The 15,436-nt window shown below is 55.7% G+C and overlaps 1 protein-coding gene across 1 annotated transcript in view; it reads left to right on the top strand.

Annotated features, from left to right (window-relative positions):
• The window catches only part of LOC142485976 (integrin alpha-L-like), a gene marked incomplete at both ends in the record, with an annotated part of 190,777 nt that overhangs the window by 115,046 nt on the left and 60,295 nt on the right, over positions 1-15,436 (top strand). The window lies entirely within an intron of this gene.

Genomic DNA, 15,436 nt, shown 5'->3' with positions numbered 1-15,436 from the left:
GCCCGGCACCTCTAGGACAGGAGGGAGCCCGGCACCTCTAGGACAGGAGGGAGCCCGGCACCTCTAGGACAGGAGGGAGCCCGGCACCTCTAGGACAGGAGGGAGCCCGGCACCTCTAGGACAGGACAGAGCCCGGCACCTCTAGGACAGGACAGAGCCCGGCACCTCTAGGACAGGACAGAGCCCGGCACCTCTAGGACAGGACAGAGCCCGGCACCTCTAGGACAGGACAGAGCCCGGCACCTCTAGGACAGGACAGAGCCCGGCACCTCTAGGACAGGACAGAGCCCGGCACCTCTAGGACAGGACAGAGCCCGGCACCTCTAGGACAGGACAGAGCCCGGCACCTCTAGGACAGGAGAGAGCCCGGCACCTCTAGGACAGGACAGAGCCCGGCACCTCTAGGACAGGACAGAGCCCGGCACCTCTAGGACAGGACAGAGCCCGGCACCTCTAGGACAGGACAGAGCCCGGCACCTCTAGGACAGGACAGAGCCCGGCACCTCTAGGACAGGACAGAGCCCGGCACCTCTAGGACAGGAGAGAGCCCGGCACCTCTAGGACAGGAGAGAGCCCGGCACCTCTAGGACAGGAGAGAGCCCGGCACCTCTAGGACAGGACAGAGCCCGGCACCTCTAGGACAGGACAGAGCCCGGCACCTCTAGGACAGGACAGAGCCCGGCACCTCTAGGACAGGACAGAGCCCGGCACCTCTAGGACAGGACAGAGCCCGGCACCTCTAGGACAGGACAGAGCCCGGCACCTCTAGGACAGGAGAGAGCCCGGCACCTCTAGGACAGGACAGAGCCCGGCACCTCTAGGACAGGACAGAGCCCGGCACCTCTAGGACAGGAGAGAGCCCGGCACCTCTAGGACAGGACAGAGCCCGGCACCTCTAGGACAGGACAGAGCCCGGCACCTCTAGGACAGGACAGAGCCCGGCACCTCTAGGACAGGACAGAGCCCGGCACCTCTAGGACAGGACAGAGCCCGGCACCTCTAGGACAGGACAGAGCCCGGCACCTCTAGGACAGGACAGAGCCCGGCACCTCTAGGACAGGACAGAGCCCGGCACCTCTAGGACAGGACAGAGCCCGGCACCTCTAGGACAGGACAGAGCCCGGCACCTCTAGGACAGGAGAGAGCCCGGCACCTCTAGGACAGGACAGAGCCCGGCACTCTAGGACAGGAGAGAGCCCGGCACCTCTAGGACAGGACAGAGCCCGGCACCTCTAGGACAGGACAGAGCCCGGCACCTCTAGGACAGGAGAGAGCCCGGCACCTCTAGGACAGGAGAGAGCCCGGCACCTCTAGGACAGGAGAGAGCCCGGCACCTCTAGGACAGGACAGAGCCCGGCACCTCTAGGACAGGACAGAGCCCGGCACCTCTAGGACAGGACAGAGCCCGGCACTTCTAGGACAGGAGAGAGCCCGGCACCTCTAGGAGAGGAGGGAGCCCGGCACCTCTAGGAGAGGAGAGAGCCCGGCACCTCTAGGACAGGAGGGAGCCCGGCACCTCTAGGACAGGAGGGAACCCGGCACCTCAAGGACAGGACAGAGCCCGGCACCTCTAGGACAGGAGGGAGCCCGGCACCTCTAGGACAGGACAGAGCCCGGCACCTCTAGGACAGGACAGAGCCCGGCACCTCTAGGTATATAAATGAGTCTCACTATAAATCCCGATGGAAGTAACAGCGATAAGAGACCCCCGCCCTCGCTTATCCGTAACTCACCCCCCCCCCTTTACCGGGGGAAGCCCCCCACCCCCCTAAGTACCCCCTCAATCCCGGTAGAACCCCCCTATGTGTCATGTTGTGTCTGTGTGTGTCTCCGCACTTTGCGTGCCATGTTATGCTGTGTCCCTGTGTGTCACCACGCTGTGTGACATGATGTGTCCCTGTGTGTCACCACGCTGTGTGACATGATGTGTCCCTGTGTGTCACCGCGCTGTGTGACATGTGTCCCTGTGTGTCACCACGCTGTGTGACATGATGTGTCCCTGTGTGTCACCGCGCTGTGTGACATGTTGTGTCCCTGTGTGTCACCGCGCTGTGTGACATGATGTGTCCCTGTGTGTCACCGCGCTGTGTGACATGCTGTGTCCCTGTGTGTCACCACGCTGTGTGACATGCTGTGTCCCTGTGTGTCACCACGCTGTGTGACATGATGTGTCCCTGTGTGTCACCACGCTGTGTGACATGCTGTGTCCCTGTGTGTCACCACGCTGTGTGACATGTTGTGTCCCTGTGTGTCACCACGCTGTGTGACATGATGTGTCCCTGTGTGTCACCGCGCTGTGTGACATGATGTGTCCCTGTGTGTCTCCACGCTGTGTGACATGATGTGTCCCTGTGTGTCACCACGCTGTGTGACATGATGTGTCCCTGTGTCACCACGCTGTGTGACATGATGTGTCCCTGTGTGTCACCACGCTGTGTGACATGATGTGTCCCTGTGTGTCACCACGCTGTGTGACATGATGTGTCCCTGTGTGTCACCGCGCTGTGTGACATGATGTGTCCCTGTGTGTCACTGCGCTGTGTGACACGTTGTGTCCGTTTGTCACCGTGTTGTGTGACATGATGTGTCCCTGTGTGTCACCACGCTGTGTGACATGTTGTGTCCCTGTGTCACCACGCTGTGTGACATGATGTGTCCGTTTGTCACCACGCTGTGTGACATGATGTGTCCCTGTGTGTCACCACGCTGTGTGACATGTGTCCCTGTGTGTCACCACGCTGTTTGACATGTTGTGTCCGTTTGTCACCACGCTGTGTGACATGATGTGTCCCTGTGTGTCACTGCGCTGTGTGACATGATGTGTCCCTGTGTGTCACCACGCTGTGTGACATGTGTCCCTGTGTGTCACCACGCTGTTTGACATGTGTCCGTTTGTCACCACGCTGTGTGACATGATGTGTCCCTGTGTGTCACCACGCTGTGTGACATGTGTCCCTGTGTGTCACCACGCTGTGTGACATGATGTGTCCCTGTGTGTCACCGTGCTGTGTGACATGATGTGTCCCTGTGTGTCACCGCGCTGTGTGACATGATGTGTTCCTGTGTGTCACCGTGCTGTGTGACATGATGTGTCCCTGTGTGTCACCACGCTGTGTGACATGATGTGTCCCTGTGTGTCACCGCGCTGTCTGACATGATGTGTTCCTGTGTGTCACCACGCTGTGTGACATGATGTGTCCCTGTGTGTCACCACGCTGTGTGACATTATGTGTCCCTGTGTGTCACCGTGCTGTGTGACATGTGTCCCTGTGTGTCACCGCGCTGTGTGACATGATGTGTTCCTGTGTGTCACCGTGCTGTGTGACATGTGTCCCTGTGTGTCACCACGCTGTGTGACATGATGTGTCCCTGTGTGTCACCACGCTGTGTGACATGATGTGTCCCTGTGTGTCACCACGCTGTGTGACATGATGTGTCCCTGTGTGTCACCGCGCTGTGTGACATGATGTGTCCCTGTGTGTCACCACGCTGTGTGACATGCTGTGTCCCTGTGTGTCACCACGCTGTGTGACATGTTGTGTCCCTGTGTGTCACCACGCTGTGTGACATGATGTGTCCCTGTGTGTCACCGCGCTGTGTGACATGTTGTGTCTCTGTGTGTCACCGCGCTGTGTGACATGATGTGTCCCTGTGTGTCACCACGCTGTGTGACATGCTGTGTCCCTGTGTGTCACCGCGCTGTGTGACATGATGTGTCCCTGTGTGTCACCACGCTGTGTGACATGTTGTGTCCGTTTGTCACACGTTGTGTGACATGATGTGTCCCTGTGTCACCACGCTGTGTGACATGATGTGTCCCTGTGTGTCACCACGCTGTGTGACATGATGTGTCCCTGTGTGTCACCGCGCTGTGTGACATGATGTGTGTCCCTGTGTGTCACCACGCTGTGTGACATGTTGTGTCCGTTTGTCACACGTTGTGTGACATGATGTGTCCCTGTGTCACCATGCTGTGTGACATGTTGTGTCCGTTTGTCACACGTTGTGTGACATGTTGTGTCCCTGTGTCACCACGCTGTGTGACATGTTGTGTCCCTGTGTGTCACCACGCTGTGTGACATGATGTGTCCGTGTGTCACCACGCTGTGTGACATGATGTGTCCCTGTGTGTCACCACGCTGTGTGACATGATGTGTCCCTGTGTGTCACCACGCTGTGTGACATGTTGTGTCCCTGTGTGTCACCGTATTGTGTGACATGATGTGTCCGTTTGTCACCACGCTGTGTGACATGTTGTGTCCCTGTGTGTCACCACGCTGTGTGACATGTGTCCCTGTGTGTCACCACGCTGTGTGACATGATGTGTCCCTGTGTGTCACCGCGCTGTGTGACATGATGTGTCCCTGTGTGTCACCGCGCTGTGTGACATGATGTGTCCCTGTGTGTCACCACGCTGTGTGACATGATGTGTCCCTGTGTGTCACCACGCTGTGTGACATGATGTGTCCCTGTGTGTCACCGCGCTGTGTGACATGATGTGTCCCTGTGTGTCACCACGCTGTGTGACATGCTGTGTCCCTGTGTGTCACCACGCTGTGTGACATGTTGTGTCCCTGTGTGTCACCACGCTGTGTGACATGATGTGTCCCTGTGTGTCACCGCGCTGTGTGACATGTTGTGTCTCTGTGTGTCACCGCGCTGTGTGACATGATGTGTCTCTGTGTCACCACGCTGTGTGACATGTTGTGTCCCTGTGTGTCACCACGCTGTGTGACATGATGTGTCCCTGTGTGTCACCACGCTGTGTGACATGATGTGTCCCTGTGTGTCACCACGCTGTGTGACATGATGTGTCCCTGTGTGTCACCACGCTGTGTGACATGATGTGTCCCTGTGTGTCACCACGCTGTGTGACATGATGTGTCCCTGTGTGTCACCGCGCTGTGTGACATGATTTGTCCCTGTGTGTCACCACGCTGTGTGACATGCTGTGTCCCTGTGTGTCACCACGCTGTGTGACATGTTGTGTCCCTGTGTGTCACCACGCTGTGTGACATGATGTGTCCCTGTGTGTCACCGCGCTGTGTGACATGTTGTGTCTCTGTGTGTCACCGCGCTGTGTGACATGATGTGTCTCTGTGTCACCACGCTGTGTGACATGTTGTGTCCCTGTGTGTCACCACGCTGTGTGACATGATGTGTCCCTGTGTGTCTCCACGCTGTGTGACATGATGTGTCCCTGTGTGTCACCACGCTGTGTGACATGATGTGTCCCTGTGTCACCACGCTGTGTGACATGATGTGTCCCTGTGTGTCACCACGCTGTGTGACATGATGTGTCCCTGTGTGTCACCACGCTGTGTGACATGATGTGTCCCTGTGTGTCACCGCGCTGTGTGACATGATGTGTCCCTGTGTGTCACCGCGCTGTGTGACACGTTGTGTCCGTTTGTCACCGTGTTGTGTGACATGATGTGTCCCTGTGTGTCACCACGCTGTGTGACATGTTGTGTCCCTGTGTCACCACGCTGTGTGACATGATGTGTCCGTTTGTCACCACGCTGTGTGACATGATGTGTCCCTGTGTGTCACCACGCTGTGTGACATGTGTCCCTGTGTGTCACCACGCTGTTTGACATGTTGTGTCCGTTTGTCACCACGCTGTGTGACATGATGTGTCCCTGTGTGTCACTGCGCTGTGTGACATGATGTGTCCCTGTGTGTCACCACGCTGTGTGACATGTGTCCCTGTGTGTCACCACGCTGTTTGACATGTGTCCGTTTGTCACCACGCTGTGTGACATGATGTGTCCCTGTGTGTCACCACGCTGTGTGACATGTGTCCCTGTGTGTCACCACGCTGTGTGACATGATGTGTCCCTGTGTGTCACCGTGCTGTGTGACATGATGTGTCCCTGTGTGTCACCGCGCTGTGTGACATGATGTGTTCCTGTGTGTCACCGTGCTGTGTGACATGATGTGTCCCTGTGTGTCACCACGCTGTGTGACATGATGTGTCCCTGTGTGTCACCGCGCTGTCTGACATGATGTGTTCCTGTGTGTCACCACGCTGTGTGACATGATGTGTCCCTGTGTGTCACCACGCTGTGTGACATTATGTGTCCCTGTGTGTCACCGTGCTGTGTGACATGTGTCCCTGTGTGTCACCGCGCTGTGTGACATGATGTGTTCCTGTGTGTCACCGTGCTGTGTGACATGTGTCCCTGTGTGTCACCACGCTGTGTGACATGATGTGTCCCTGTGTGTCACCACGCTGTGTGACATGATGTGTCCCTGTGTGTCACCACGCTGTGTGACATGATGTGTCCCTGTGTGTCACCGCGCTGTGTGACATGATGTGTCCCTGTGTGTCACCACGCTGTGTGACATGCTGTGTCCCTGTGTGTCACCACGCTGTGTGACATGTTGTGTCCCTGTGTGTCACCACGCTGTGTGACATGATGTGTCCCTGTGTGTCACCGCGCTGTGTGACATGTTGTGTCTCTGTGTGTCACCGCGCTGTGTGACATGATGTGTCCCTGTGTGTCACCACGCTGTGTGACATGCTGTGTCCCTGTGTGTCACCGCGCTGTGTGACATGATGTGTCCCTGTGTGTCACCACGCTGTGTGACATGTTGTGTCCGTTTGTCACACGTTGTGTGACATGATGTGTCCCTGTGTCACCACGCTGTGTGACATGATGTGTCCCTGTGTGTCACCACGCTGTGTGACATGATGTGTCCCTGTGTGTCACCGCGCTGTGTGACATGATGTGTGTCCCTGTGTGTCACCACGCTGTGTGACATGTTGTGTCCGTTTGTCACACGTTGTGTGACATGATGTGTCCCTGTGTCACCATGCTGTGTGACATGTTGTGTCCGTTTGTCACACGTTGTGTGACATGTTGTGTCCCTGTGTCACCACGCTGTGTGACATGTTGTGTCCCTGTGTGTCACCACGCTGTGTGACATGATGTGTCCGTGTGTCACCACGCTGTGTGACATGATGTGTCCCTGTGTGTCACCACGCTGTGTGACATGATGTGTCCCTGTGTGTCACCACGCTGTGTGACATGTTGTGTCCCTGTGTGTCACCGTATTGTGTGACATGATGTGTCCGTTTGTCACCACGCTGTGTGACATGTTGTGTCCCTGTGTGTCACCACGCTGTGTGACATGTGTCCCTGTGTGTCACCACGCTGTGTGACATGATGTGTCCCTGTGTGTCACCGCGCTGTGTGACATGATGTGTCCCTGTGTGTCACCGCGCTGTGTGACATGATGTGTCCCTGTGTGTCACCACGCTGTGTGACATGATGTGTCCCTGTGTGTCACCACGCTGTGTGACATGATGTGTCCCTGTGTGTCACCGCGCTGTGTGACATGATGTGTCCCTGTGTGTCACCACGCTGTGTGACATGCTGTGTCCCTGTGTGTCACCACGCTGTGTGACATGTTGTGTCCCTGTGTGTCACCACGCTGTGTGACATGATGTGTCCCTGTGTGTCACCGCGCTGTGTGACATGTTGTGTCTCTGTGTGTCACCGCGCTGTGTGACATGATGTGTCTCTGTGTCACCACGCTGTGTGACATGTTGTGTCCCTGTGTGTCACCACGCTGTGTGACATGATGTGTCCCTGTGTGTCACCACGCTGTGTGACATGATGTGTCCCTGTGTGTCACCACGCTGTGTGACATGATGTGTCCCTGTGTGTCACCACGCTGTGTGACATGATGTGTCCCTGTGTGTCACCACGCTGTGTGACATGATGTGTCCCTGTGTGTCACCGCGCTGTGTGACATGATTTGTCCCTGTGTGTCACCACGCTGTGTGACATGCTGTGTCCCTGTGTGTCACCACGCTGTGTGACATGTTGTGTCCCTGTGTGTCACCACGCTGTGTGACATGATGTGTCCCTGTGTGTCACCGCGCTGTGTGACATGTTGTGTCTCTGTGTGTCACCGCGCTGTGTGACATGATGTGTCTCTGTGTCACCACGCTGTGTGACATGTTGTGTCCCTGTGTGTCACCACGCTGTGTGACATGTTGTGTCCCTGTGTGTCACCACGCTGTGTGACATGATGTGTCCGTGTGTCACTACGCTGTGTGACATGATGTGTCCCTGTGTGTCACCACGCTGTGTGACATGCTGTGTCCCTGTGTGTCACCGCGCTGTGTGACATGATGTGTCCCTGTGTGTCACCACGCTGTGTGACATGTTGTGTCCCTGTGTGTCACCACGCTGTGTGACATGTTGTGTCCGTTTGTCACACGTTGTGTGACATGATGTGTCCCTGTGTGTCACCACGCTGTGTGACATGTTGTGTCCCTGTGTGTCACCACGCTGTGTGACATGATGTGTCCCTGTGTGTCACCACGCTGTGTGACATGCTGTGTCCCTGTGTGTCACCGCGCTGTGTGACATGATGTGTCCCTGTGTGTCACCACGCTGTGTGACATGATGTGTCCCTGTGTGTCACCACGCTGTGTGACATGATGTGTCCCTGTGTGTCACCGCGCTGTGTGACATGATGTGTCCCTGTTTGTCACCGCGCTGTGTGACATGATGTGTCCCTGTGTGTCACCACGCTGTGTGACATGATGTGTCCCTGTGTGTCACCACGCTGTGTGACATGATGTGTCCCTGTGTGTCACCACGCTGTGTGACATGATGTGTCCCTGTGTGTCACCACGCTGTGTGACATGATGTGTCCCTGTGTGTCACCACGCTGTGTGACATGATGTGTCCCTGTGTGTCACCGCGCTGTGTGACATGATGTGTCCCTGTGTGTCACCACGCTGTGTGACATGTTGTGTCCCTGTGTGTCACCGTATTGTGTGACATGATGTGTCCGTTTGTCACCACGCTGTGTGACATGTTGTGTCCCTGTGTGTCACCACGCTGTGTGACATGTGTCCCTGTGTGTCACCACGCTGTGTGACATGATGTGTCCCTGTGTGTCACCGCGCTGTGTGACATGATGTGTCCCTGTGTGTCACCGCGCTGTGTGACATGATGTGTCCCTGTGTGTCACCACGCTGTGTGACATGATGTGTCCCTGTGTGTCACCACGCTGTGTGACATGATGTGTCCCTGTGTGTCACCGCGCTGTGTGACATGATGTGTCCCTGTGTGTCACCACGCTGTGTGACATGCTGTGTCCCTGTGTGTCACCACGCTGTGTGACATGTTGTGTCCCTGTGTGTCACCACGCTGTGTGACATGATGTGTCCCTGTGTGTCACCGCGCTGTGTGACATGTTGTGTCTCTGTGTGTCACCGCGCTGTGTGACATGATGTGTCTCTGTGTCACCACGCTGTGTGACATGTTGTGTCCCTGTGTGTCACCACGCTGTGTGACATGATGTGTCCCTGTGTGTCACCACGCTGTGTGACATGATGTGTCCCTGTGTGTCACCACGCTGTGTGACATGATGTGTCCCTGTGTGTCACCACGCTGTGTGACATGATGTGTCCCTGTGTGTCACCACGCTGTGTGACATGATGTGTCCCTGTGTGTCACCGCGCTGTGTGACATGATTTGTCCCTGTGTGTCACCACGCTGTGTGACATGCTGTGTCCCTGTGTGTCACCACGCTGTGTGACATGTTGTGTCCCTGTGTGTCACCACGCTGTGTGACATGATGTGTCCCTGTGTGTCACCGCGCTGTGTGACATGTTGTGTCTCTGTGTGTCACCGCGCTGTGTGACATGATGTGTCTCTGTGTCACCACGCTGTGTGACATGTTGTGTCCCTGTGTGTCACCACGCTGTGTGACATGTTGTGTCCCTGTGTGTCACCACGCTGTGTGACATGATGTGTCCGTGTGTCACTACGCTGTGTGACATGATGTGTCCCTGTGTGTCACCACGCTGTGTGACATGCTGTGTCCCTGTGTGTCACCGCGCTGTGTGACATGATGTGTCCCTGTGTGTCACCACGCTGTGTGACATGTTGTGTCCCTGTGTGTCACCACGCTGTGTGACATGTTGTGTCCGTTTGTCACACGTTGTGTGACATGATGTGTCCCTGTGTGTCACCACGCTGTGTGACATGTTGTGTCCCTGTGTGTCACCACGCTGTGTGACATGATGTGTCCCTGTGTGTCACCACGCTGTGTGACATGCTGTGTCCCTGTGTGTCACCGCGCTGTGTGACATGATGTGTCCCTGTGTGTCACCACGCTGTGTGACATGATGTGTCCCTGTGTGTCACCACGCTGTGTGACATGATGTGTCCCTGTGTGTCACCGCGCTGTGTGACATGATGTGTCCCTGTTTGTCACCGCGCTGTGTGACATGATGTGTCCCTGTGTGTCACCACGCTGTGTGACATGATGTGTCCCTGTGTGTCACCACGCTGTGTGACATGATGTGTCCCTGTGTGTCACCACGCTGTGTGACATGATGTGTCCCTGTGTGTCACCACGCTGTGTGACATGATGTGTCCCTGTGTGTCACCACGCTGTGTGACATGATGTGTCCCTGTGTGTCACCGCGCTGTGTGACATGATGTGTCCCTGTGTGTCACCACGCTGTGTGACATGCTGTGTCCCTGTGTGTCACCGCGCTGTGTGACATGTTGTGTCTCTGTGTGTCACCGCGCTGTGTGACATGATGTGTCTCTGTGTCACCACGCTGTGTGACATGTTGTGTCCCTGTGTGTCACCGTGCTGTATGACATGTGTCCCTGTGTGTCACCACGCTGTGTGACATGATGTGTCCCTGTGTGTCACCACGCTGTGTGACATGATGTGTCCCTGTGTGTCACCACGCTGTGTGACATGCTGTGTCCCTGTGTGTCACCGCGCTGTGTGACATAATGTGTCCCTGTGTGTCACCACGCTGTGTGACATGTTGTGTCCCTGTGTGTCACCACGCTGTGTGACATGATGTGTCCCTGTGTGTCACCACGCTGTGTGACATGTTGTGTCCCTGTGTGTCACCACGCTGTGTGACATGTGTCCCTGTGTGTCACCACGCTGTGTGACATGATGTGTCCCTGTGTGTCACCGCGCTGTGTGACATGATGTGTCCCTGTGTGTCACCGCGCTGTGTGACATGATGTGTCCCTGTGTGTCACCACGCTGTGTGACATGATGTGTCCCTGTGTGTCACCACGCTGTGTGACATGATGTGTCCCTGTGTGTCACCGCGCTGTGTGACATGATGTGTCCCTGTGTGTCACCACGCTGTGTGACATGCTGTGTCCCTGTGTGTCACCACGCTGTGTGACATGTTGTTTCCCTGTGTGTCACCACGCTGTGTGACATGATGTGTCCCTGTGTGTCACCGCGCTGTGTGACATGTTGTGTCTCTGTGTGTCACCGCGCTGTGTGACATGATGTGTCTCTGTGTCACCACGCTGTGTGACATGTTGTGTCCCTGTGTGTCACCACGCTGTGTGACATGATGTGTCCCTGTGTGTCACCACGCTGTGTGACATGATGTGTCCCTGTGTGTCACCACGCTGTGTGACATGATGTGTCCCTGTGTGTCACCACGCTGTGTGACATGATGTGTCCCTGTGTGTCACCACGCTGTGTGACATGATGTGTCCCTGTGTGTCACCGCGCTGTGTGACATGATGTGTCCCTGTGTGTCACCACGCTGTGTGACATGCTGTGTCCCTGTGTGTCACCACGCTGTGTGACATGTTGTGTCCCTGTATGTTACCGCGCTGTGTGACATGTTGTGTCCCTGTGTGTCACCACGCTGTGTGACATGATGTGTCCCTGTGTGTCACCGCGCTGTGTGACATGTTGTGTCTCTGTGTGTCACCGCGCTGTGTGACATGATGTGTCTCTGTGTCACCACGCTGTGTGACATGTTGTGTCCCTGTGTGTCACCACGCTGTGTGACATGTTGTGTCCCTGTGTGTCACCACGCTGTGTGACATGATGTGTCCGTGTGTCACTACGCTGTGTGACATGATGTGTCCCTGTGTGTCACCACGCTGTGTGACATGCTGTGTCCCTGTGTGTCACCGCGCTGTGTGACATGATGTGTCCCTGTGTGTCACCACGCTGTGTGACATGTTGTGTCCCTGTGTGTCACCACGCTGTGTGACATGTTGTGTCCGTTTGTCACACGTTGTGTGACATGATGTGTCCCTGTGTGTCACCACGCTGTGTGACATGTTGTGTCCCTGTGTGTCACCACGCTGTGTGACATGATGTGTCCCTGTGTGTCACCACGCTGTGTGACATGATGTGTCCCTGTGTGTCACCACGCTGTGTGACATGATGTGTCCCTGTGTGTCACCACGCTGTGTGACATGATGTGTCCCTGTGTGTCACCACGCTGTGTGACATGTTGTGTCCCTGTGAGTCACCGCGCTGTGTGACATGATGTGTCCCTGTGTGTCACCACGCTGTGTGACATGCTGTGTCCCTGTGTGTCACCACGCTGTGTGACATGATGTGTCCCTGTGTGTCACCACGCTGTGTGACATGATGTGTCCCTGTGTGTCACCACGCTGTGTGACATGTTGTGTCCCTGTGTGTCAGCACGCTGTGTGACATGATGTGTCCCTGTGTGTCACCACGCTGTGTGACATGTGTCCCTGTGTGTCACCACGCTGTGTGACATGATGTGTCCCTGTGTGTCACCACGCTGTGTGACATGTTTTGTCCATGTGTGTCACCATGATGTGTGACATTTTGTGTCCCTGTGTGTCACCACGCTGTGTGACATGATGTGTCCCTGTGTGTCACCACGCTGTGTGACATGATGTGTCCCTGTGTGTCACCACGCTGTGTGACATGATGTGTCCCTGTGTGTCACCACGCTGTGTGACATGATGTGTCCCTGTGTGTCACCACGCTGTGTGACATGATGTGTCACTGTGTGTCACCGCGCTGTGTGACATGATGTGTACCTGTGTGTCACCGCGCTGTGTGACATGTTGTGTCCCTGTGTGTCACCATGCTGTGTGACATGTTGTGTCCCTGTGTGTCACCACGCTGTGTGACATGATGTGTCCCTGTGTGTCACCACGCTGTGTGACATGTTGTGTCCCTGTGTGTCACCATGCTGTGTGACATGTTGTGTCCCTGTGTGTCACCACGCTGTGTGACATGATGTGTCCCTGTGTGTCACCACGCTGTGTGACATGATGTGTCCCTGTGTGTCACCACGCTGTGTGACATGATGTGTCCCTGTGTGTCACCGCGCTGTGTGACATGATGTGTACCTGTGTGTCACCACGCTGTGTGACATGATGTGTCCCTGTGTGTCACCACGCTGTGTGACATGATGTGTCACTGTGTGTCACCGCGCTGTGTGACATGATATGTCCCTGTGTGTCACCACGCTGTGTGACATCATGTGTCCCTGTGTGTCACCGCGCTGTGTGACATGATGTGTCCCTGTGTGTCACCACGCTGTGTGACATGATGTGTCCCTGTGTGTCACCGCGCTGTGTGACATGATGTGTCCCTGTGTCACCGCGCTGTGTGACATGTTGTGTCCCTGTGTGTCACCACGCTGTGTGACATGATGTGTCCCTGTGTGTCACCACGCTGTGTGACATGATGTGTCCCTGTGTGTCACCGCGCTGTGTGACATGATGTGTCCCTGTGTGTCACCACGCTGTGTGACATGTTGTGTCCCTGTGTGTCACCACGCTGTGTGACATGTTGTGTCCCTGTGTGTCACCACGCTGTGTGACATGTTGTGTCCCTGTGTGTCACCACGCTGTGTGACATGGTGTCCCTGTGTGTCACCACGCTGTGTGACATGATGTGTCCCTGTGTGTCACCGCGCTGTGTGACATGATGTGTCCCTGTGTGTCACCACGCTGTGTGACATGATGTGTCCCTGTGTGTCACCACGCTGTGTGACATGATGTGTCCCTGTGTGTCACCACGCTGTGTGACATGATGTGTCCCTGTGTGTCACCACGCTGTGTGACATGATGTGTCCCTGTGTGTCACCGCGCTGTGTGACATGATGTGTCCCTGTGTGTCACCACGCTGTGTGACATGCTGTGTCCCTGTGTGTCACCGCGCTGTGTGACATGTTGTGTCTCTGTGTGTCACCGCGCTGTGTGACATGATGTGTCTCTGTGTCACCACGCTGTGTGACATGTTGTGTCCCTGTGTGTCACCGCGCTGTATGACATGTGTCCCTGTGTGTCACCACGCTGTGTGACATGATGTGTCCCTGTGTGTCACCACGCTGTGTGACATGATGTGTCCGTGTGTCACTACGCTGTGTGACATGATGTGTCCCTGTGTGTCACCACGCTGTGTGACATGCTGTGTCCCTGTGTGTCACCGCGCTGTGTGACATGATGTGTCCCTGTGTGTCACCACGCTGTGTGACATGTTGTGTCCCTGTGTGTCACCACGCTGTGTGACATGTTGTGTCCGTTTGTCACACGTTGTGTGACATGATGTGTCCCTGTGTGTCACCACGCTGTGTGACATGTTGTGTCCCTGTGTGTCACCACGCTGTGTGACATGATGTGTCCCTGTGTGTCACCACGCTGTGTGACATGCTGTGTCCCTGTGTGTCACCGCGCTGTGTGACATGATGTGTCCCTGTGTGTCACCACGCTGTGTGACATGATGTGTCCCTGTGTGTCACCACGCTGTGTGACATGATGTGTCCCTGTGTGTCACCGCGCTGTGTGACATGATGTGTCCCTGTTTGTCACCGCGCTGTGTGACATGATGTGTCCCTGTGTGTCACCACGCTGTGTGACATGATGTGTCCCTGTGTGTCACCACGCTGTGTGACATGATGTGTCCCTGTGTGTCACCACGCTGTGTGACATGATGTGTCCCTGTGTGTCACCACGCTGTGTGACATGATGTGTCCCTGTGTGTCACCACGCTGTGTGACATGATGTGTCCCTGTGTGTCACCGCGCTGTGTGACATGATGTGTCCCTGTGTGTCACCACGCTGTGTGACATGCTGTGTCCCTGTGTGTCACCGCGCTGTGTGACATGTTGTGTCTCTGTGTGTCACCGCGCTGTGTGACATGATGTGTCTCTGTGTCACCACGCTGTGTGACATGTTGTGTCCCTGTGTGTCACCGTGCTGTATGACATGTGTCCCTGTGTGTCACCACGCTGTGTGACATGATGTGTCCCTGTGTGTCACCACGCTGTGTGACATGATGTGTCCCTGTGTGTCACCACGCTGTGTGACATGCTGTGTCCCTGTGTGTCACCGCGCTGTGTGACATAATGTGTCCCTGTGTGTCACCACGCTGTGTGACATGTTGTGTCCCTGTGTGTCACCACGCTGTGTGACATGATGTGTCCCTGTGTGTCACCACGCTGTGTGACATGTTGTGTCCCTGTGTGTCACCACGCTGTGTGACATGTGTCCCTGTGTGTCACCACGCTGTGTGACATGATGTGTCCCTGTGTGTCACCGCGCTGTGTGACATGATGTGTCCCTGTGTGTCACCGCGCTGTGTGACATGATGTGTCCCTGTGTGTCACCACGCTGTGTGACAT

The sequence above is a fragment of the Ascaphus truei genome, unplaced genomic scaffold (assembly GCF_040206685.1).
Source record: "Ascaphus truei isolate aAscTru1 unplaced genomic scaffold, aAscTru1.hap1 HAP1_SCAFFOLD_689, whole genome shotgun sequence".
In the NCBI taxonomy this organism is placed as follows: Eukaryota; Metazoa; Chordata; class Amphibia; order Anura; family Ascaphidae; genus Ascaphus; species Ascaphus truei.
Note: the sequence above shows the minus strand (reverse complement) of the source record. Positions and strands in the feature narration are given on the sequence as shown.